Source organism: Diadema setosum, chromosome 2 (assembly GCF_964275005.1).
Source record: "Diadema setosum chromosome 2, eeDiaSeto1, whole genome shotgun sequence".
Taxonomy (NCBI): Eukaryota; Metazoa; Echinodermata; class Echinoidea; order Diadematoida; family Diadematidae; genus Diadema; species Diadema setosum.
The window spans coordinates 47,719,563-47,745,085 of NC_092686.1; the positions used below are offsets into that span (position 1 = coordinate 47,719,563).

A 25,523-nucleotide genomic window follows, 5' to 3' on the forward strand; every position below is an offset into this window, starting at 1 on the left:
TCTTTGACATGGAAATATTGTTCTGTACAGGATAGTTGCATAGCTGTTAATATGTCTTTGACATGGAAATATTGTTCTGTACAGGATCCATGTTTCTGGTAGAAACATGTACACGAGTGATTTATGTAGCGTGTGGTATGTTTGTATACATAATATGTACTTCTGAATGAATTTTTATTTGTTCTATATCTTATAGTAGACAATCCTCTACAGTCATTTCCTTCTAAATTTCATGATAAAGGTACAATTGTACATGTACTGTCATCTTGAGTGGGTGTGGTAAAACTGTAACTCCCCACCTGATCAGCTGGCTAAGCCATTTTCAGATGTGAAGTCTAAATTTTGTGTCGTACTGTTATAGCAATAAATAGATATAGTGGTCTTTTTTTCCCCCAGAAATGCTTAATTCATCCAATTTCGATCTTGGAAGAAAAATTATGCCTCTTTCACATTTAGCAGATAAGCATTGAGCTGCAACCATCAGGTTATGGACAGACATTATATTCATGAATGACACTTCTATTTCAGACATTTTCAAGTCAGAATGACACTTGTGTGTCAGATGTGTGGTTGCTAAAAGGATTAACTTGACAGATGGCTGTAGATACATGTAGAAGAGATTTAATGGATAGTAGATAGTGCATGTTTCATTCAGTGGTTTGGCTAATCACATACATGGTAGACAAATTACAGTCTTATATTGGGCTCACCAGTCGTTTGCCCAACCTCCGAGTGACTGTAGAATCCTCATTTGATATGGATTGAAGACAATATAAGTGTGATGGACATTAATGACACCAATGGGGGTTTCTCATCATGGATATTAAAGAAACAACAAGTTCCTTCAGTCGTAGGCAGGATGATTTAGAATTGATATCAGAGTATAATTACACCTGTCTTAGCAGGATAATTCAGAATTAATATGTGAGTATGATTATACGCGGCTTATCATCTTGGCTTAATTGTTCCATTTTACATTATATATAACAGAGCTGCTAAGGTGGGATATGTCCCTCTTGTATCTATCTAATCTCTTGGTATATCTACTTTGTCCGCCTCCCTCCCCCCCCCCCCCCCCCCCCCCCCCCCAGTTAGATTTACACAGTCTGTAGAATAATACAAGTCATTGGTATGGCTTGTATGAAGTCTTTTAAAGTTTTGTTAGAAGCAGTGAATCTCACATAGTCAGTTTGACAGAGTTTCTGTGAGGAAGAAAAATGATGATATGATATTGATACAAACAGAATGTGGAGAGTGTTGATCCAAATGTAATTATCCAAAATATACAAGTTTTAGTTACCTCTCTCTTAATTCTGCATCTCCCTTTTTCTCTATCCACACACAAATACTTGTAAAAAGCTGGTACACATGTGTTCTTTGTGTTTGCCTTCCTTCCCGTGATCATGTTGTATCCCTGTGTGTAATACCTTCCGCTTATCGTAAATCGGTGATAAGTCAGTAATACAATTATTGTTATCAGTTCAGACTGACCGCATTAATTGATTAATACAGAGTAGCATCTAACAAGTCTTAACCAGTGGTGTGAGTGGTAGTAAAGTACAGTGCAAGATGCCATGAAGGCAATTGCTCTCTCTGGTAGAAAAACTTGATTTCACTGTTGGGCAAGTGAAATCAATTGTCTCTTGCCTTTTTAAAGTGTGGCACCCTTGCCCAAATGTCCCTTGGGACAAGTGGAAGAAATACAGTGTACACGGTGTAGCTTTTGTCATGCCTGGCATGGTATGTGTATAGAGAATGTTCGTTGTATTCTTGAGACATTCTACCGTTTGATCTAGGTATTAGTAATACCAATGTGATAGTAATCCCTATGTCATCATTTGGATAGGTTCTACCTCATTCTACCACATGCAATGACCAGATTTCTTTCCTTTTGTAATCATTGCCTACTGCAAAACAGTTTTTCAGTCATTTCCGCTACCATAATGGCATAAGTTTCTGCCGCATGTAATAATCCACATAGTGTCAGATGGATGTACATTGTGTGTACACATACATGTATTTCAGGCATCAGCATGCAGAGTCTAACATGAAAGTCTTCATTCAGACAATGTGGAGTAATATTTTATTCATTTATTTTATTTTTTTTTTATTAATTGCTGCAGGTAATAGTGTTGTTCTATACAATCCCTCTGTCAGCGCAGTGTACCAGCGTCACTGGATACGGGATTCATTAACAAGCTTTTCAATGTCATGCAACTTACCATTTACGGCATGAGCTATAATGTATCATGAATGACAATGTTTGTTTTTAAAAAATATATTCACACTTTATGGAGAAAGATATAATGCTTGATTACACCAAGTTATAGATGATGAGTAAATAATAAAAAAGCAGTCGAACCTGTCTTAGCAGCCACCTGCCATATACAGCCACTAATAACAATTCCCTCTCAGCGAAAAGGCATGTTAAAGAACCTTTCTGTAGCGGTCACCTGTCTATAATGGCCACTTTTTCATTTCTCTTTGGTGGCCACGCTATAGCAGGTTTTAATGTATTTCCAGGAAGCCTACAGTAGCTGATGTTAGCAATATCAATTAGTGTTTAGTGTTCGTGGGCGGTAAAAGAAAATGAAATAATAAATAAAAACCTCCAAAACCCTTGATCTCATAATTTGCAGGAAGTGTGGTATGTGGTGTATCACTCTTTCTCTGAAATGATCTCATGGCAGAACTGAAAATGGTTATTTGTGGTTTTGCTACATCTATATCCTGTGTACTGAGTTAAAGAATATTCTGTAGTGGTCATTGCCAACACGTCAGCAAACAGTGCAGTTATTAATGTCAACATTTAGTTTAATAGCTAATAGACGATAAAATCAAGTATGGATATCAAGGGGATCTTAACAAGAAATTTGACTCACTTGAAGAGAAACTAATTTTCTTGACATACAAAGGTGTAAATCCAAACTTAATCATTGGAAGCTATCTTCAAAGTGCAACTTAGTTCTCTTGAATTTTTTTTTTTTTTTTGGGGGGGGGGAGGGGATGTGTACTTGCTATTGACAAAACGTCCGTACAGTATTATTTCTGTGAATGAGGCAATGAGAACATCAGATTTGTAGATCATTTTTATATAATACATCTAGTGCATACTAGTATTGGAGGGAGACAAAACTACACTCTGATTGAACAGTCTGCCAGCAGAATGTAGCTGCATGCATATGTCCTGGTACGCTAGCTTGAGCTACACATTTATAGCAGAGCACGAATGTACGACTCTAATATGTTGTACTTTTTTTATAAAAGCCAAGGGACTTGTAGTTTTTGTCAACAGAGCGCCCACAATATGTAGAAGTACCTGGATATCATTAACATGGCAAAAACTTTTATATATTATTTTGTCCTTCCTGTACAGGGCCAGTCAAAACAGCCTTGTGTGTTTTGAAATCCTGCCGTCTCAATTCTCAGTTTGCAATGTCAATCCAAACCATACATCAGCGTTTCCCTTTGCATATTTCTGGAGCCATTTCCCTTTATTTTTTTTCTGCCAGAAACGATATGTTGATTTCATGCAACCATGCAGTTTGTATTCATACAGCTTCTATTGTGCTTGTAACCTTTTAGAAATGACACGCTTTCTTGTGAGTTCTCGCTAAATCTAAAAACTACCAATCATAACAATGGAAGCCAACCTCGACTGCAAGTATTTGCTTTCATGGAGAGCTCATTTATCATATGTGAAAAGCAAACCTCCAGCAGCTAATATGTGATATAATTGTAACATTCCTTTGCCATGAGTATGCTGGAGAACAAAAAAAAAAATCCCCAGTGGTGTAAACAGGAGCAGACAGTGTACAGTGACAAAGCGTTCTGATAGAACAGCTCATTTGTTCAGTTCACATGACATTCTTGTCTTTAGCTCACCTGAGCCAAAGGCTCAAGTGAGCTATTGCGATCGCCCTTCGTCCGGCGTCCGTCGTGCGTCGTGCGTCGTGCGTCGTGCGTCGTCCGTCGTGCATCGTCCGTCGTCCGGCGTGCGTAAACTTTTACATTTTTATCTTCTTCTTGAAAACCCACGACCGATTTTCATCAAACTTGGCAGGTAGCATCCCTAGGGGGTTAGGAACTCAATTTGTTAAAATGGGCACCATGCCCCACCAGGGGGCCCCCAGGGGGCCAAAACCCCCAAAATTAAGGAATCTGTAAAAATCTTCTTCTCTAGAACCAGAAGTGACAGAGCTAAGTTAATACTATGAGTTAGTACATTGATGACTGTAGTTTCAAGTTTGTTCATGGCAGAATCAGGGTGCCCCCTTGGGACCCAGGGGAGGGGGGTGGGAAGGGTCCTAATGGGGCCTAAATTATACATTTTCATCTTCTTCTTGAGAACCCCATGACCAATTTTCACCAAACTTGGCAGGTAGCATCCTAGGGGGTTAGGATCTCAATTTGTTAAAATGGGCACCATGCCCCACCCAGGGGCCCCGGGGGGGGGGGGGGGGGGGGGGGGCCAAACCCCCAAAATGAAGGAATCTTTAAAAATCTTCTCTAGAATCAGAAGTTATAGAGCTAAGATAATACTATGAGTGAGTACATTAATGACTGTAGTTTCAAGTTTGTTCATAGCAAATCCAGGGGTGGGGGTTGGGAAGGTCCAAATGGGGGCCTGAATTGTACATTTTCATCTTCTTCCTGAAAACCTCATGATGGATTTTTGTCAAACTTGGCAGGTAGCATCCCTAGGGGGTCAGGATCTCAATTTATCAAAATGGGCACCATGCCCCACCCAGAGGCCCCAGGGGGCCCCCAATCCCCCCAAATTAAGGAATCTTTAAAATTTCGGCCCTTATTGTACATTTTCATCTTCTACTTGAGAAGCCTGGTCAAATTTTAGTAGAGCTGTGAATAATTTAGATTAGTGACTGCGTGAAAGGTGAACTTGCGATACTCAGGTGAGCGCTAGACCCGCGGGTCTCTTGTTTCATTTGGAAAATGAAAACCTATCAGCCTTATTTATGATTTTAGCTTCCTTTTATGAGAGATCATGTCTATCTCATTCATGTGCTAGAATCATTAGATTAGTACCAGAGGTGTTGTGATGCTGTACAATAATGACAGAACTAGCCCCTTTTTGTTGTGCCTGAGATGGCAAACAGGGATGAGAACACATCAGCATTCATACGAATCATAGGCTATGAATAGACAAAATGCAGTATAAACTGCACCTATATATTGTTGTGTACGCAGTTCTGTTCTCCCGTTTCGACAAAATAATGCTTCATCGATGTAGAGACTGTTGCCTGCCACTGGGTTGGAGTCTGTTTGGCATGGAGAACCGAGGCTAGGCTTGCCGGGTATTCACAAAGAGCGCAATGCCATGTACAATGTTGGCCTTTATTTGCAGGCGACTCAAATTCGTTCCAATCCAACACCCACAAAGGCTGGTGTCTCTTCCCTTATTGTACAACCAGTGTGTAGACAGGTTCGATGAATGGGGTTACAAGTAGAGTGGAGAGTCGTGCTCTGCCAACACTGCAAACAATTCAGAGCACGACAGGCCAGCATTGATAGCACGACAGGGCAGCATTCATAGCGACGATAGGGAGGGATTATGGTCCACTTGTAGTGAAACAGAACGGAACATCGTCTCCCAATGCAGACTCTGTATTAAAGGACAAGTTCACCTTCATAAACATAAGGATTGAGAGAATGCAGCAATATTAGTAGAACACATCAATGAAAGTTTGAGGAAAATTGGACTATCGATGCAAAAGTTATGAATTTTTAAAATTTTTGTGTTGGAACCGCTGGATGAGGAGACTACTAAGGCTCGTGATGTCATATGAGTACAACAGTATAAAGAAAATGTAAAGAAAATTCAACATATCTTCACTTTTTTCACTGACTTGCCTCTTTCTTAAAGGCAATGGGAATAATATTACCCATAACATATGTCACTAACGAGTCAAGGGAAAGTGTACTTTTTTCAAAAGATGAAATTTTGTGAAATTCTCTTTATATTTTCCTTATATTGTACGCATGTGACATCATACACTGCAGTAGTCTTCTCATCCAGCAGTGACTGCACAAAAACTTTAAAAATTCATAACTTTTGAACGGATTGTCCGATTTTCCTCAAACTTTCAATGATGTGTTCTACTAATATTACTACATTCTCTCAATCCTTATGTTAATGAAGGTGAACTTGTCCTTTAAAGGACATTTCCAGATGATTTTCGGACTTACGCATTTGAAAATCTATTAATTGGTAATACTGGGTACAGAGTTTCAGAATGTATAGTGATTGCTGAAAAGCCCTGTTGGGCACAAAATCTTCTTATAGGAAGTAGTTTGATATTATATGCTAAAATCCTAGCTTGTTCTTGGCATGGCATCTGATTGGTTTGGTTTTTTTTATTACAACAAGGGGAAATAGCAAATATTTCCTTCTTTGAGGAACAGACACATGCAACCTGGAATCTTGTCAAGTCAAATGTTTTACCAGGTCTTCCTTGTTAAATCAAAACATATTTCTAGAGTTCAAAAACATCGATCCATTGTTCAAAAACATGTTACATTCCAGCTAGAGAGGAAGAAGAAGTTGCCATGAAAATAAACATTGCAGAATAAAGCCACGTTTTTGTCATGCTAGTGGAGAACATCACTCTATTACAGACCAGTTTGCAATTAGGAATTGGTCAAATGACCCCAAATTTTAAGCCACCGAAACAAAACAGTTGTAAAGCTAGTTAGTAAGGCTATTTAGTAAAGCTAGTTAGTAAAGCTAGTTATCACTCACTTACATGATCCACCTTTTTTTTTTTTTCACGAAGAAATTTTATTCACTTAAACATTCAGGTGTACAAAATAAATGTCACATACAATACATGATCCAACTTGCGTATGTTTTTTCCCCTTAAATCTTAAAAATTGTAAATAAACCATTCAGGTGTTGTCCATGGCATTGCTCATTACTTCCCTCTTTCTCTTTGTAAAATCCCGTTTACACTGCCAGGCCAGGGCCCCAAATGCGGTACTCGGCCGCAATGTGTGTGTTTACACCAAAGATTTGCCGCAGCCTTGATGAAATTATGTCAATATTTTGTCATGGTGGCACTCTCCTTGTAACTCCAATCTGGCTTATTGTGTGTCGCTCCACTCATCTATTGCATCAAACATAGGATTAACATCTGCACAAGTGACTTCGTTCATCTTTATCTGTGAAAACATAAGAAACCAAACAGGAAAAAAAAAAAGTTTAGTTTTGACCACAATTGATTATGACTTGCACAATATCATTTTTTTACATTGTGCCAATGCAATAGTGGTTTACCTGAAACCGGATATGCGTCCTCGAGCCAGACAGTTTAATTAAAGGAGTGACATTTCCTAAGTGGCGATCAGGTTGGCTTTTTGTAGTGTCCGCCACAAGTACCTTCTTCAGACATTTTTTTCTTTCTTTCTGTCTTTTTTTTGGGGGGTGGGGGGAGGTAGGATGTCTGTTATCATTATTATTGTGGTTCATTCACTTCATGATTTGCCAAAGGGCAGTTGGTCATTCTACTTTCCAAGACAGAGACTTTGTCAAAAGTTGCTGGTAAATGAGGGAATCCTGAAGAGGGTCTATGACCTATCCATGTCATATCAAGACTAGATCATCTCAGACCTGCAGCTGATTTGCTCCATGACTACTTACCACGTCTAATCTTTGATGGTCTGTTGCAACTTATCCTGGTACTCTGTACATGTAAGGGCTAATGTCTTGGCCACCTAGAGCAAGGCTGTGAAACCTGTGTCAGGTTTCATGTGATTCTTCATCCACCCCTCGTATTATTCAATTAGGTCAGGTAGATAAATGTAGAAGATGAATGACTTTATTCAGCTATTCCTTTGCCAAATAGAAATTCAGTTTGATTCTTTGCTATTACTTTTAGATTTTAATTTTGTACGAAACAAGTCACATACTCAGTCAACAGTATTTCCATATTTGTCTTTGGACAGTTTTTAATGGTTCAAGGTAGATCTATCTATCTATGGATCATATTCAAAGTAGAGAAACAAACTTCAGTATATAGGACCATGGTGTACAATACAAGTCCAGTGTTGTTTATGAGAAGGCAATTACAAAGTGCACGGCATGAGTATATCACTTTCAATCCAATTTGTGCTATTTTGCTGTGTAAATCACATGCACTTGTATAAGACAAGGGGAAAAATGACCAAATGCAATATTTTGACTTGTATCCAGGCCATGATGCCACGCTTGGCATCACAGATAATGATTGATTTTTTATTTCTTTATCTTGTTCAGTATTTGGGTCAATTAATTCCCGTACCATCTACATAAGAGGTCATTAGTTCTCAGTATCTGTTTTTTTTTTCCACAGCACTTTGAAACTACATAATTGTGTATTCTTTCTGTAACACTTCTTCTCTCCTGTACACACTCGAAAGTGTATGCTCTTCTGCCAGTGTAAGCATAGATTTCACTTCATCTTCTTGATTAAAAAATGATACGTGTTTGCTGATTCCGCCCTCTTGTGGTTCTAACTTAAACTTGTCAGAGAGAACATCCTTCTCACTAGAGAGATAACCAACTCTGTTTCATCTCCAATCAGTATTTGACCTGGTGTTGTATTTCTTCCCTTTATTTACAGGTGTGACTGATTTTGGTATCAGTAGGAAGAGAGCGGAGACTTTCTAGCGGTCTGTTTGTTCTGTACATCGCTGGGAGTGACAAGGATCCTGGGCTGGAGACCTGCATCAGTCTGCCATCAACATCAGCATCAGTTCCGGTTGGCATAGCAACGTGTGAGGTAAGGGTCACATCTCCCTGTGTTCTCCACTGACAGGAGGTGAGCTGGGAGCCCAGTGGGGGGAGCCCAGTGGGGCGTGTAATGATGGTGTCCTCAGATTCCCACGGGTGAGGTCAGGGAAAGACTTGTTTGGTCTGGGGGGTTAGTCTTGGTGTTCCATACTCCAAAGAATTACACAATCCCAATACTGTAGAACCAGAAATTTTCGCAGTCATTTTGATCATGTGAATTTCGCGAGAGCCAAGATTTTACAAAAACTAAATGCATGCGAAAGTTCTTGTCTATCATTGTATGCATGGATGCTAGTGACAATTCGCAAAAATTTCATGCCACAAAAATAACTTGCTTTACAAAATGTGAATGTGATTCAAAAGTGGGATATAATTTCTGTATTAAAAACAACATGAAAAATAAGGCAAGATGAAATAATTGGACCATATGAAGTTAGCTTGGAATTAGTTGTAAATTTTAAATGGTGATAATGATGGTTCTTGTGTTAATTCCAGCTATATTTGTTAAGGTATGGATCTTGGTTTCATTTCCCATGCACTTTCCCTATGGTATATAAAAGTTAGTGCACTTAAGGAATGTCAGAAGTCATAGTAACATATGTTCTGCAATGTACTGTATCTTACAGTGCACAGCAACAATATGGGAATCCTTCCTGGTGAAAAAGAATAAGAAAAAGAAGAAGAAGAAGAAAAGTGAAGGAGAAGAAAAAAACCCCACAAAACAAAGTGAAGACATACAGAATAGATTTGAGGGAAGAATGCCTTCTTTTGTGTGGGCTCGCCTATTAGCCTACAAACCATGCTGTGTCAGACAGACTGACAGGTTAGGAAGGAACAAAGGTGCATACCTGAGGCCATGTGGATGTAATGAGGCGTGCTTCTGAAAAGGAGAAAATAATCAGTGCTGGCTCCCAGGCCTGCACTTTTTAGCAGGTGTAATTTGTGTTTTATGTAGGGACGGCATCGTGCCTATAGGGATAGGTTCCCCCCCCCCTTTTTTTTTCAGATGCTGCAGCTCAAGGAAATTTTTGGTGGCACAGTTGCTCTGGGATTCAAGGGTCATGAATAATTTTGATTAGAATTTCGGCTTGTCAAACCTCGATTTCCTTAAAAAGAGAGCTATTCATGGCCAGTCATCTATGCATGAGTTCATACAGTAGACTCTGACGTGCCCTCAAATGTGTTTGTACAGGTTCCAGGGACGAATTGAAGTTTACCCTTAGGCAACCAGTTGATCTAGACCTACATATTTAAGTGTGCTTGTGTGTGTAGTCAGTAGGTAGGTTTACATTGCACAGATTTGTAATGCCTTTATGGTCCTCAAGTAAAGTCATATCTCAAAGAGTATCTTATAGATATTAGATTTGCATTATTTGTATAATCAAAGATTTGCGTATACCATGAGACATTACACACACTATTTCATTATAAGCTATTCACATTTTGGTCCAGTATGAGAATTGTTTAGCAGGGTTCGAAATTGGCGATGGTCCGCTGGCCATTGGCCACCCGAAATCACGTCGGACTAGCTAAAAATCATAAAATTCTAAAGTTACTAGTCCGTCTGGCTAGCCAAAATATTGCTTTAGTGTCAAAATTGATTCTAAGTAGTCCGCCTGGCTAGTTAAAAAAAAAGTTAAGTGCGACCCCTGTTTAGTGATGCATGGATATAGGGTTAGTAATGAAATAATAAGTAAGGCATGTAAGATGTTGATCAGTTGTGGCTAACAAGTGAGAGATGGATTAATGGATGGATAGATAGATAGACAGATAGAATGATAGGATAGAGGGAGAGATAGAAAGACAGATAGAATGATAGGATAGAGGGATAGATAGATAGACAGATAGAATGATAGGATAGAGGGATAGATAGATAGACAAATAGAATGATAGGATAGAGGGAGAGATAGATAGACAGATAGAATGATAGGATAGAGGGATAGATAGATAGACAGATAGAATGATAGGATAGAGGGAGAGATAGATAGACAGATAGAATGATAGGATAGAGGGAGAGATAAACATACGCAGATACACGCACACACAGATTTGTTTCTGTATCATCCAAGTATTTGTTTGTCTAACCATTTAGCTAAAGTGAAACTTGCCACTAACATTCACATTCCATGGAACTAGTAGATCTTTGCAGGTTTTTCTCTGTCAAAGAAATGTGAATAAACAAAAACACATCCCTGCATCCTGATCGACTGCGTATTCATGGTTCACTTGAGTTCCTTAGAACACATAATCAATACCATTAGCCTTTAAGGAATTCCTGGAATAGGAGATTTAATTCCCGGGTGATTTGTACAGAGTCTTCACTCCCCTTTACATTGTATGAAGACAGTAAGAAGGGAAAGTTTGAAAGTTTATCAGTCAATGTCCTGGAGTTATCTGGAATGGTGTGACTCTACTGACAACCATCATTCATCTCAGTCACAGTTTCATTTTTCTAGTCTTCTGTCTCATTCATCAGTGCATTAGATCACTCGTTGAAATCAAAACTTTCTCTTTCTATGGTTTGGATTGACAGTGTCAGTAGTTTAAGTTATTTGTCTCTCATTAATCTCTGTGTGGTATTCTTTGTTATCAGTGATTGTCTATTCCTGTGACTGTTTCAGAAGACTACTTTGGTTGTGATATTTTTTCCTCTCCCACAGGCATTGTTCAAAAGGCGTTTTAGTTTGTAGGCGTTCGATTATTTTCTGTCTTGCTTCAGTGTTTTTAATATTCTGTTCCTTGTATTCTGAGAAAAGCTGTCTCAAGAATGTAATTACTCCTCTCACACTCCTTTTATTCTCATAGCTTTAAAAAATATATCACAAGTCTATTCATAGTTGTCTGCATTATGTATTCATGTGCTCCTTTTCTGTGATACATTTCTGATGGACCCTTGAAACACCTCATCCCCCCCCCCCCCTCGTGGACTTTTTTTTTTTTTTTTTTTTTTTTTGCTTCTTAACTCTTGGAATGGATGTGGTAATCACCTATTACTACTCCATCTTGTTTGGTGTAACAGTCATCACATTATCAAATGCAGAAGTCTTGTTTCTCTGGGATGTCCCTAAACACAGTCTCTGATCTCTTTACCACGAGGCCCTGAATTCAAATGGGCTCATGAGGATACTGATGCATCATCATGTTTCTTGTTTCTTTTGTTTTTTTTTTCTCACCCTCTCATTTTGGTTTGTTTGGAAGAGTATGAGTGAGGAGTGATTGAGAGAGTCCAGCTATTCAGACCTCATCATGACCTCAGTATCTTCAATGAGATACTGAGGAGGGGAGTCTGATATTACCGCTGTGTATTCCAGAGCTTGGCTGTCTATAAGCTTTATAACACTGCCCTTTGAAGGATGAGATGGTGCACTTCAGTGGAAAGAAAAGACCCCACTCATAGTGAGGGAAATTGCCTCTCCAAGCATTTAGTCGGCCATTTTGGTGAACAATTACCTCAACTACTTCCACTCACATTCCTGTAGTGTGTGCTACCTCAATTGTAATATCCACTCCTCTCGGGTGTTGGAAAAAAATGCTCTGAATAGTATTCTTACTTTGTATTCAGCCAGGCAAAATTCTAGCAGAAAATTCTTTATCATATTGTGAACTGTGAGTTAAAGCTACGCAAGCCAGTAGGGGTCATTAAGTCCAAAGTGGGGTCTATGTGTAGGGTGCCTATGCAGAAAAATGCCAATCACTCAAAGGGAGTTAATATCTGATTCATGCGTTGTGAGACTTCCTTCGTTGCACTGCTTGAGCGAAAAACAAAGGAACACAGCATGATTGATCCCACAATCCTTTCACAGCTGCTATTTCTTCATACCATTCTCATTGTATGCAGTTTAGTGGCAGTGGCAGTAATAGAAGAGTTCTGCCTGATAGCAGTCATGAGAGCCATCCTTAATAAAGTTATAAGTCTGTTTAGTAATAACTGTTTGCTGATATTAACTGCCTAGGTATGGGTAATATAGCAGGATTCTGCCTCCTAAATAGTTTGTTGGCGAAAGGAAAGGTCAAACTCAATTGCCATTGACTATATTGTACTCAAGTGCAATCACTTCAAAGGTCACAGAAGTCCAAATATTTGTCCCATGGAGCGGCTTCTCTTCTTCAAATGGCAGATAATATTCTATTATAGAACAGTACTCATAACCTTATGCTTATAGACTTATATACCAGTTCAGGACATACTCATCATGTTATTAAAGTTACATGTCGATCAAAATATGTATAGTATTAGAATAGATGTACAGATTGTCATTAGGCGATTTCGATGAGGTAGAAAAATAGATTGTTAGACAGATAGCTGGATAGAAAGATAGCTCGATGGATAGACGAAAAGATATGGAAATGAGAGATATGAAAAGATGATGGATAGAGGAAAAGATACATAGATAGAAAGATAGATATAGACGGATAAACAGAATAATAAAAATGATAATTCTCTGTTATCAAAGTAGATGGCTGAAATAGATGAGAGATATGAGAGAAAATTGATGAGGGAAAAAGAATGAATGCTGTAGATTCATTATAATGATTTAGTGAAGTTTCAGCAACTGACAAGAATGATGGATGTTTACTAATTACCATGTCATTCATAAAAGGTAATGGAATGTGTTCATTAACCCGTCTCAAGTATACTCGGCAGGTGTCTATGGGAAATGCGTGTTGTAGCAAAATTAGCCCGTCCTCAATGGGTGGCTGGATGCAGAAATAACAAATGGTGTATCATAATGCTGTTTTAACGAACATATCTTGTTTAAGTATGTAAACTATGGGAGAATGTGTATGTATTATGCTATTTGATTTTGGGCTGAAATAATGCAACTTGAATGTACAAATGATACAACAGAAGACTTTCAGTTTGATTAAGTTCAATTCAGTTTAATTCAGTGTTATCTTTTTTACAGAACGTAGAAATTTTCTTTCTGTACAGTATGAACACAAGAAAATTTCAATCTGTAACTTAAATCATGAAACCTTCTGCACACAAAACACCTGGTTCAATTAATCTTCCCAACCAGCCGGAGAGTACCCATTGATCGCATACATTTCTCTACCAGCTAAAATGTGCCTTGCATTCTTTACTCTGCCTCAGCCTGTGCAGGGTGATCCAGTGTACGCTGGATGCCAGGATGGTCTTCATGTCTGCTATTACATGCCATCAATCATCCATACTAGTATGTATGCCACAGGATGTAATGTAGGGGGGAATTCTAAAGCTTTGAACATAGCGAGTTCAAGAGCAAGCTGACCTACAGTGTGATGGCAAAAAGAGGTACTGATGGGGGAGGGGGGGGGGGCGAGAAAGGAAGGAAGGAAAGGTGAAGAAAGATGAACAAGAGAAATTGGGAGACAGAAAATACCATGTGACATAGAGGGAGGGAGAAGGAAAGGGAAGAATGCAAAGCAGGAAGATTGGCATCGGACAAAAACTTGAGATGGAGAACTGTGTAGACACTATGATGATTTAACTACTGACTTGACATGTTGCATGATATGGGATATATACACATTAGAGGAGCTTTCGAAAAGAAGGTACTGGTTATATAAATGCCTGTAAATCTTCAGATATGCAAGAAAAGAAATATAGGCCTACTTTTCATAGGGAATTGTTTAACATAAAATTATTTGTATGGATTGAAAGAAGTTATCCCAATAAGCAGCTAATGACAGTCACTACAGAAGTCATTTTCTTTTCTTCTTTTTTTCCCCCTACATTTAAGGTTATTGTCCCCGCCGAACGAGTTCGAGCAGGGGACTATGAAACGGGCTCCGTACGTGTGTGTGTCCGTGTGTCCGTCCGTCCGTGTGTCCGTCCGTCCGTGTGTCCGTGTGTCCTTGTGTGCGTCCGTGTGTGATCAAAATGTTCAAAATGCTACTCCTTCGCCATTTCTAACCCGATTTTGATTCTGTTTGCTTTATATGATAGCACTACATGGGAGCTTTGAAACTTCTATACAGAATTTCAGTTGTGACCTTTGACCTTGACCTTTGACCTATATTGTACATTTTGCTTCAAAATGCTACTCCTTCGCCATTCCTAACCCGATTTTGATTCCGTTTGCTTTATATGATGGCACTAGGTGAGGGCTTCAAAACTTCTACACAGAATTTTGACCTTTGACTTCTTTGACCTTTGACCTTGATTTTTGACCTATATTGTACATTGCCTACAAAATGCTACTCCTTCGCCATTTGTAACCCGATTACAATTCCGTTTGCTTTAAGTGATGGCACTAGGTGAGGGCTTCAAAACTTCTACACAGAATTTTGACCTTTGACTTCTTTGACCTTTGACCTTGATTTTTGACCTGTATTGTACATTTTGCTACCAAATGCTACTCCTTCGCCATTTCTAACCCGATTTCGATTCCGTTTGCTTTATGTGATGGCACTAGGTGAGGGCTTCAAAACTTCTACACAGAATTTTGACCTTTGACTTCTTTGACCTTTGACCTTGATTTTTTTTACCTATATTGTACATTGGCTACAAAATGCTACTCCTTCGCCATTTCTAACCCGATTTCGATTCCGTTAGCTTTATGTGATGGCACTAGGTGAGGGCTTCAAAACTTCTACGTAGAATTTTGACCTTTGACTTCTTTGACCTTTGACCTTCATCTTTTTACCTATATTGTACATTTTGCTACTAAATGCTACTTCCGGCGGGGACATATATTACGCACCGCGTAATTTCTACTTTTCCTTGTACATTTTAAAATAGCTATAATACTGTAACCCAGTAAAAGACTGGTCTATGCATAATTCCATGACCTCTGGTCAAATTCCAATTTTTCGTCGTCAAGTTTGTGTGTTTTAACATTAAGAGCTATGGGATATCTGGTTTTCAGGTATAAACTGCATTTATATTTTGTCAATGGTACAGCATAGTCTCTTTTAGTCTAAACAGAGCATTACATCTTTGCCCCCCCCCCCCATAAACGGAATATTTTCTTTTGTAGGCAGGAGAAATGTTATCTTTCATACTAGAGGTGATACAACTCTGTCAATTGTCTCATATGTGTTCAGCCAATTACCGACAGATGTCATTTATATGATAATGATAAAACCGGCAGACAGTTGCCCTTTCCTTTGCATCAGGCGAGATGTTTGTTGCCGTAGAGACAGTTTGTGACCGGAAGACTGGATGGATGATATCCTGGCTGGTCTCATGTCACATGACATGAATGATGGATGGATGCTTGGCATGGTATGGAGGGGAGGGGATCTATACCGACTCAACTGGAGAGAATGTCCTCATCAAGATTCGTCGTCCGTAGATGATGAGTGAATGTGGACAGATGGATAGAAAGAGGATTAGGTGGTCAGGTCAGAGGAGCAAGATGGGAACAGAGATGGAGAAATAACATGTTGCTGACACACAGTGTAAACAGCTAGAGACATTGTGGCTTACATGAGAATGTAATCTGAGGGCATTGGTGGATTTCCAGTAGGTTTTACAATTATGTTTAACATGAAGCATAGATAAAACTGTGATAAAAAATGTGCAAATCAGTGGAAACTATGTCACAGCGAGAGATAGAAATAGTGACAGAGATATTTAAGGGAAAACTGGAACAGCTACAGATTAGTGATTTTTTTTTGTGTGTGGTCAAATCGAAGAGTTATTAGAAATTGAAGTAGACACATGAATGTCACTGAGTCATCTAATGTGGCGCCCTCAGGGGACCACGAAAGAGAGCTGTCTGGGTCAAGTGAATGTGATATTGCTTTTGAATGAGGCTCATGATATCTGCACAAAATGCCACTTATTCAGCATATCCTGAGAAAATCCTGATTCCACTCTAGGTATCTTTAGTCCTCATGTTCCTTCAAATCATTTCAAACTGAGGATAAAATTTCTTGTTACATTAATAAAGAAAATAGTTTCTTGTATTAGATATTTTCAGCTAATGAAGTATATTAAAGGATTTCAGTTGCACTTGACTATACTTTTTGAGAATGTCATGATAATTGAGTTTCTTGTATTCCAACTATTTCTAACAACATTTTCGGTGTTGCAGTACACTCAGTATATTATGCTAGCCCTGTGTTTGTGTTTCCATGTACTCTATCAATTATCATGTCCCATTTCTTCGTTTTTGTGTGTGGATGAGTACCACCTTTAAAAGGGCAATATTGTCTGCATCATTCCTCATCTCTCACCACCCGAGGGCCCCCTCCCATGTCTCTCTCCCTCACCCTCCTGCCGTGTTTATTCAGTGGTTACACATATTCCCAGCCTGGCCATGTCTTGTCTGACACTGGTCTATTATTGAGATATTATTGCCAGCATTATCCCCCAGGCCCTGGGTTGCCATGACAACCAGGGCATGTGAGTGATCTGGATGTGCCCACATGTACCTAGCTGAGGAGATAATGGTGAAGAAGTTCATGAGGTGTTTGAACAATTCATCTCCCTGGTGGGTTATACAGGGAATGATATTGCTATTCCCTTATAGTGGGTGGGCTGAAGCTGCCTGTATAATATCGTGAAACCAGATATTCTAGTGTTGTTCAAGGTGTATAAAACATTGACTTCAGCTCTTCTTGATGATAAAGAATTATGTATCTGGTCTCAGCTCATAAAGGTCATCTGTCTGACAGTATGTGACATCAAAGTGGAAATTTGGTCGCAAGATAACAGCTTCATTCACTATTGCTAAAGTTACCCTGCATGTTCCATCACATGACATTTTCCATCCTTGCAAAACTCTGGGCATATGGATGAGTCCTTCACATGTTGCAGTCAATAACATATTTCTGGGAGAACTTCCGATAGAATTACAAATGCCAAGATGCTTTCAAGAGAAGCCTCTGTGGATCCTTCAAGTGTTCTTCAAAAACTATTTGTTATGAATGGTTTTAAATTTAACAGCAACAGCAACAACAACAACATTTTTATCTGGACTTGATTGACTTGATCAGACTGGAGCAAAGACTAGTTGCCAAAGTTTGTTGTCTTGTTACTGAATGTTTCTCTTCACCAGCAATCTTATCTTATTGTTGAATCAGGATTCTGAGACTGTTTACTTAGTGAGGTCAGCTCCAGTCTGGCAACACAGCTGACCATCAATTAGTTCTCCTTGGTAGAAGGGGGTCCCACTCCATGGTTTGTGTTACAAACTGTCACACTGCCTTGTGATTGGCAGATCAATGACGACCATTAGCCAATCTATGTCCACTTGTTGGCATCACTTCAAGGGAAAATCCCCTAATTGTTGATCTAGTCCTGGAGAACTCTGGCACTGATATGAAAGTTTCGTTAAATATGGATTTTGTTACAAAACAGACATTCAGTATAAGCTAGTTAGATCTTACAGTGATTTTGTTTCTTTCCATCGTAAAAAAGAAGAAAAAAAAATCATTCAAGCAGATTTTTTTTTTTTTTTTTTTGGGGGGGGGGGGTCACAAATAGACAGTCATACTTCCCTTTCAAATGATACACCATCATGGCATGGCAATGAATATTCTCTGTTATGACAGTTTTTAAAGATGAATGAAAATTTATGTAAAATATCAAGAGTCTTGTCACTTTCTATTCAATTTGAAGTTTAATTCAAACAAGAGATCTATTGTTCTTTTTGTTTGATTTTCATGAACTCTTTATGTGCCACAATGTAGATCCATGAATGAGTTCTAGTGGATTTTCATTTTTCTAAAGCTGTTCATCTTTTTCATAGGCTGCATTTATCTAACTTGAGAAAGAGAATCACGTTTCAAAACGTGTTTGAAATGGTGTTTGCGAACGTGGTTTGAAACACTATTCTGGGGGTGCCGCGTTTATCTAACCATCATACAAACACAATTGAGTGTTGTCACTGCGCAGCTGCTTTGCGCCGTTTGACCCGGGAAGTAAAGGTCAACTGCATACCACCAAACATGCCTCATCAGTCACACACAAATAATGGGTAGAGAGCACAACCGGAAACAGCTGGGATTTGACCTTGAGATATAAATGCATTTCAAAACAGCATTGCGTTTATCTACTCACAGAACGGCGGTCGTGGTCTCAAACGCGTTTCAAAATGCCCTTTCTAAACGCATTTGAAAACCCGGTTGCGTTTATCTAACCCCTGAAAACACCTCAAACGCGTTTAGGATTGTGATTCTGCCTCAGAAAATGTTTTAGATAAATGCAGTCATAGAAGCATTATGCTTGAAATGCATTGAGCAAACTTGTGGAGAAAATTGCAAGCTTAGTTGTGATGTAAATTCTATGACAGAAGCTGTGGGTATGATGCTATCAATGTACTGTGGCATATTTTGATTCGTCAATCTGCTTATTGGGTGCGGTTGTGCCTTGGAGCAGAATATGTGCTGTTGGCAAGCCGTCAAATGAGTGGGACCTGTGAATGTAGCACACGCACACAGAATTAATCAAAATGAGCCTGAACATGAAAAATACTGAGCAATAGCATTCATGTAATGGATGTAAAGTGTACTCTCCATTATGCGGAATAATTTTCCTGGTATCACATTGCAATTTGCTATGCATTTTTTCATACCACTGCTACAAGACCATCTTTATAGCAGTTGTACTTTCATAGAAGTGTTCAGGATACCATTTGAAATATTATTCATCTGCTAAGATTACTAATCAAATTTGGGTTGAAAGATTATTCCCTGTAACATGATGATTATAAGGCTCATCCTTGTTTGGGCTTCATATTCAGTAGCAAAACACCCCCCCCCCCCCAATTCTGAGACACATTAGGTGTGATATCTCATTAGTGATCAGACACTAAATTACATAACTGTCTACAGAATACTAATGAGCATAACAATGAACAACTGCTGGTTTCCTCGGCAATGTGGCTGTCTCTCAATTTGTGAAAGCGTCCTACTTTTTTAATGACTAATATTTTATTCCATGAACTATTTTTGTTACGATAAAAAACAAATGTAGAGATCAAAGAAGATAGAGAATACTACAATGTGTGTGAAGTTTAAAGCAGGTATATAGTGCTTAGGGCTTTCCAGTAGGGGTGTGTGAGTTGAATAAAAATCTGTATCTCTTTTTGAAATGTCCCCATTATAATGTTTGCTGTGTATTTCATCTCATCATCGACCAAATGTCCTTACTCTACACATAAACAGTCAATTAGAGAGTAGTCATGCTTGCCTGCCCAGCTGGGGCTGCTCTGGGATAGTCTTTGTGCCAGCCTGTCAGGTTTTATCATTTGGTAGACTTACTGCATGGAACTGAAATTTATTCATATTTGCCTTATTAAAGTTAAGTATATCTGAGTGTAGTATAAATATATTTCTGTTTCTTTCCTTTAACCAGAGGTGGTTTGATGTTCTACTGTTTAATGGGACATCTGTTTAAGAAATGTATCCCTGAAGTTTTTGTTTGTGTAGTGAGTTAAACATCTTCAGGGTTGAACAAGACCACTGTCAATGTATTTTGTATTCCCAACTGTATATACCATATATTTCACAGGGTTTTTATTTGTGCGAATTTTGGGAGTAAGGTGCTATTTTCATGTGCACAAATACTAATTTCTGATCCTAACATGAATGTAGCATACATTTCTCCATCCATTGCTATACTCCATGATCGTTAATTTTACAACTCGAGAAATTGTTGGGAAGACCTGATTGTGAAATATTGGACTTGTTAAATATCTGGGATATAGAGTATATGGAGGACTAGAGGCGTGAGAAGTGAGAATCTTTGGCCAGGAGTGGTGGTGTATGTGATGAGTGCCATGTAGGACTAGGTGATGACGACCATGCCGATGATGAAGAGGGCATACAGTGAAACCACAACAATGCACTGGACAACAACAGGAGGAGGGGATGTGTGCCTGAACCAATAGGGAGATTGAAACCCAGCGGAGAGACGGGCAACATGACACCCCTGCTGATAACCAATAAGAGGTTGTAATAACATGAATGCGTGCAAGCATGTTTGTGGTAACACCACATGCCTATTCCCCCCATAGATGTATACAATGAAGGAGTATATCGCATCCCATTGAGCTGCGTGTTCTCTGAAATTCATATCCTCTTTTAGAAACTAGAGGAAGGTCTGTTGGACACCAAACCCCTCTGAATAAAGAGGCTTGGTGAATGGGACATTGCATACCATTCTTAAAAAACATTTCGTCCATGTTGTCTTTCTCTCCCAGCATCTAATCACAATGGGTAATCTGCAATCGATGTATCAAATGTTTGTGGACATGCTGGAAATGTAAAGGCTGTTATTGAATCAAGCATTTGAGATGAAATCAGAGATGAAGCAAACATGTGCAGTCATTCCCAGTAACTCAAGCATCACTGTTGGCATTCATTACATCTGCTTAGGAGAGGGTGAGAGGGTGAGGGCAGGAAGAAATGAACTTGTAAAACATTTTCCATTTTCCAGAAGGCTTTGTGCTCCTTATTCCCCCCCCCCCCTGCTCAGACAAGAGAGTTGTCGTATCAATATACAACATATGGATGTAGGACTTTTTTTTTCCACATCTGATTGCCCGCATATCAGTATGTTGTTTCAATATAGGACATTTTTTTTATGCCTCCGCCACGAAGTGGTGCCGGAGGCATTATGTTTTCGGGTTGTCCGTCCGTCCGTCCTTCCGTCCGTCCGTAATGAATTTTGTGGACAAGGTAACTATCGAAACCTGTAGAGGTATCCTAATGAAACTTGGCATGTATGTGTCTTAGGGGGTGAAGTTGTGCCTATCAACTTTTGGGTGCACATGCTCAAGGTCAAAGGTCAAAAGGTCAAGGTCAAATACATAAAATTTCACTATTTCCACCATATCTATTGAATGCCTGAAGATATTTTCTTGAAACTTAGCGTATACGTGTATTACCCAATTAAGATTCTCTGGTGAAAGTTTGGGTCATGAGGTCAAAGGTCAAAAGTTCAGGGTCAAATACATAAAATTTCACTATTTCCACCATATCTATTGAATGCCTGAAGATATTTTCTTGAAACTTAGTGTATACATGTATTACCCAATTAAGATTCTCTGGTGAAAGTTTGGGTCATGAGGTCAAAGGTCAAAGGTCAAAAGGTCAAGTAAAAATATTGAAACTTCTTTTTTTTCTCCGTACCTTGGAAAATTGTTCAAGGTATCGTCATGGAACATAGTATATACATGTACTGACTGGAAGTGATTATCTAGAGAATGTAGGGTTCATGGGGTCAAAGGTCAGGGGTCAAAGGTCAAGTGCAAGACTTCAAAATTTTACTATTACCCTCATATTTATGCAATGCCAGCAAGGTTATTTTTTTACACTTGGTGTATGCATGTGTAACCTAATAGAAATTCTCTGGAAAGTTTTTTTTTCTCTTTTTGCCTCAAAGGTCAAGAGGTCAAAGATCAAGTGAAAGTGCTGAACTAACTTTTTCCTCCATATCTCGGAAGTGGCTCAAGTTACCTTGAAACTTAGTACATATTATGCATGTTCTACCTGAAAGTAATTATCTTATGAATTTTAGGGTCAAGGGCCAGATGAAAATGGTAACAATTTACTATTCAATTCAGAAATTACACTTTTTCTCCACACTTGTACCTTGAAAATTACTCAATGCCTAAATGTATGAATGGGTCAAAGTCAAGTTAAAGTCCTTAAATCCCTAGATACATGCTCTCCTATTCATCCAATTAAACCTACGTCAAGGAAGGTGAACATTCAACACATTTGTGACAAACTTGTCATTCCAATATTTTGCCAATTTTGTGAAAATGTAATCACACAGTGTCCACATGTACTATCTAGACCTATTGGGAAAATCATGCATTATGGCGGAGGCATACCAGTCGCCAAAGCGACATTTCTAGTAGAAACGATGTTTTGAGCACCGTTTCATACGAATAACCTATAGGTGCATATCCATGTAAAGTTTTTTTTTTTTTTTTTTCACCTGAAAGCTCTCATATCTGTACGTCGTGTAAGTAGGCGGGGCTTATTTGCAACTTGTACTTAGGGCCCAACCTCTACTACAGATGAGTGCAGCACAAAGTATAAACCTGAAGCGCAAAGGCCGTACAATGTTTGTAGTGTAACACTAACAGAAAGACTCATTCATATTCATTAGCTTTCCATGAGAGTTTAACTAAGCGTGAGGTCTGAATGCTCCCATATGATTATTGGATAACAGGAAGTTGTGTCCGAATGGACTCATACCAATACGCCGTACATCCATACCTCATATGAATATACCATAAATCAGTACGTCTGAAAGTGCTATATGTTATATGATGGTATAAGGAAAGCAGGTCGGAGGAAAGAAAGAGTGGAGTTGGGAAAGAAAAAAACAGTGTCTAGGCAAAGATGTGGATGACTTTGTGCATGAGGTTCATTCACATGATTAAACTCTTGAAACTACTCTAGCTGATCCCTTTCCCAGGGTAACAAAAAGCTGCCTGTACAACCACAAAATTACAGAATGGTTGAACAGAAAGCGGCCAACTATATCCAGCCACAATAAATTTTTTCCTCTGTTCTCCCTCCTAGCTGACCTATTTATCAGCAGCTGACCCGTGAGGGACAGGCCAGGAACTCCTTCCTAGCATTGTGGATCCATTGAAAACCTCTGAACCCAATAATAAACTAACGAGTGGTTGTTGCTACTCTTGAATGGAGATTTAAAAGCAGATGAAATTTCATGCTTTGTTTTATTAATGTATGTCCTCTCAGAAAACATTGTGCTGTTCAGTTTCAGTGTAGGCGAAGCTGATAATGCCAGGCACAGTATAGGTAGACTGAAATTTACATGTCAAAAGTTTTAACAATGACTTTGCTTTTGTGAAAGATTTCTTGCGACATTTGTAGGAAATTTTGAAATTCTGAATTAGAGATTGACAGAGAGAGTGAAATTCCTGTCTGAAATTGGGCAAGAAGAAGATAGGAAGAGCATGACTTCCCAAAACACTTAGAATGTGTGCTATGTCAACATGCGCTTCCTTCCTCTAAATTGTTTTTTTTCCCCCCAACATGCCAGATAACTCGAGGGGAAAAAAGGTAGGATAGTAGTACATTGGTATGTTATTTTTTAAAAGAATCAAAGCAGAGACTTCCAGAAAGATTAGGGAGAAATTGTGTGGCAAGAGATGTGTAGATGCCAATGCATGTCCTCATGTCTGTCTTATCGTTTCCTAAACAGCTGTTCCTTTCACCCGTGATGGTAGATGAATTCTTGAGCAAGCACAGGATATGGGAGTGTGCCAAGTGTGTAGACTTGGAAGATCGATTGAGGTACTGTAAACGCCGTTATTTTCGCGTACAGATATTTTCGCGAATGACGAGGTGATAGACATTTTCGCGAGATATTGTTTTTGCGAATCGACGCCGACGCTTACGTTAATGCTCTACTAACAAAGCGCATGGCGACAATTTCTCGTGTTGTTATATTCGCAATCCAACTGCAATTCGCTAAATTAGCGATAATTAAACCCTCGCGAAAATAACAGCGTATACAGTACATGGAACTGTTGTATTATAAAATCTTCTATGCACTGTTTGAATTTGACTCTTTTCACAGGGAATAATTTCTCTGCTCGGTGTCTTCATGCCCCTCCCCTTGTCCTTTTACCACCCTTTCATTTAGCAGACATCAAGCGACCCCTCACTCACCATCCTTAATCACAGCCCTCTTCCTGTCATCCACAGTAATCCCACAGCATCATTGGCCCTTTACTTTGATACCCTTTCTGCACTTTCACCCAGGGCATATGTAGGTCCATCGATAAATATACACACAGTCTTTCTCATCGGCTGTCTCATGTGGTCTTCTCGCCTAGCAAGCCTGGCGTTCTGTCCAAAAATTCCATTCTCAAATTTGATTAGATGTAACAAGGCTTTGAAAGACATGCTTACAAGGACAATTGCACGCCCTCTGATCTTTTACAGTTTTGATGGAGAAATGATTGAAAACTCGTGCAGCTAATAACAGAACTGGCAAGTCTCCCTGATTCCGGTGGCAGCTTCCTGTGAAATTTAACTTTTTTTTTTCATGTTCTGGCAGAAAATTTGAAAAGTCTCCCTACTTTGGGAACCCTTTGGCGTATTGAGATTCACATAGCTCCCTGATATCTACCTTTAAGTTGTGTGGTACTTCCCTGATTTTGATGGGGGCATGTTTGCAGCCCTGGTATGCAAACATTGTGTTAACGCATCAACATTCCCTTATTTCCCTTTGAGTTACATGTTCTATAGCGGATTTTTTTTTCCAACTAAGTAAAACGTTGTCTCCCCCCCCCCCCCCCCCCCCCCCCCCGGGGAAAAAAAAAAACAGGGGGGGGGGGAGAGTCAAATACTGAAGAAGTAGAGATTTTTGTGTGAGTCATTTTTTCATGCTTGACCAGACCAGACGAATATCGCTCATATTTTATTTCATGGATAGTCACGTCGATTGAGTGACCACTTTGAAACACTCACTGATGCCACAGCAAATAAAGGCTTTGGCAGCACTTACTATAAAGGGCCTACTCTAGAAGGTAACTGGTCTGCATTATGACAACAAATCACTCATGCTACAGGTTTAGTGAATGTGAAGAAAACTACAAGTAACATAAAACGATTATAACTTCTAAAGATATCACATAGGCCTAATAGTTTCAGGCCTTTGTTCACCCATCCCTGCTATCTGTTCAAACACATGGGATATTCAAACTTTGGCAGTTGTTGTAAAGCATGCTCCAACCCCTAAGCTTGTTGGGAAGGCAGGCATGGTCATGCAAATATTGACTAACAAATTTGTTCCTGGTCAAAGAAT

At 39.1% G+C, this 25,523-nt stretch overlaps 1 long non-coding RNA gene across 2 annotated transcripts in view; it reads left to right on the top strand.

Moving 5' to 3' along the window:
- Positions 1-25,523, top strand: part of LOC140246317 (uncharacterized) — a 158,446-nt gene that overhangs the window by 59,956 nt on the left and 72,967 nt on the right. For both annotated transcript variants that reach the window (XR_011902457.1, XR_011902456.1), the window contains exon 3: positions 8,619-8,777. This is a non-coding gene — a long non-coding RNA (uncharacterized lncRNA). The remainder of the gene's footprint in view (positions 1-8,618; positions 8,778-25,523) is intronic.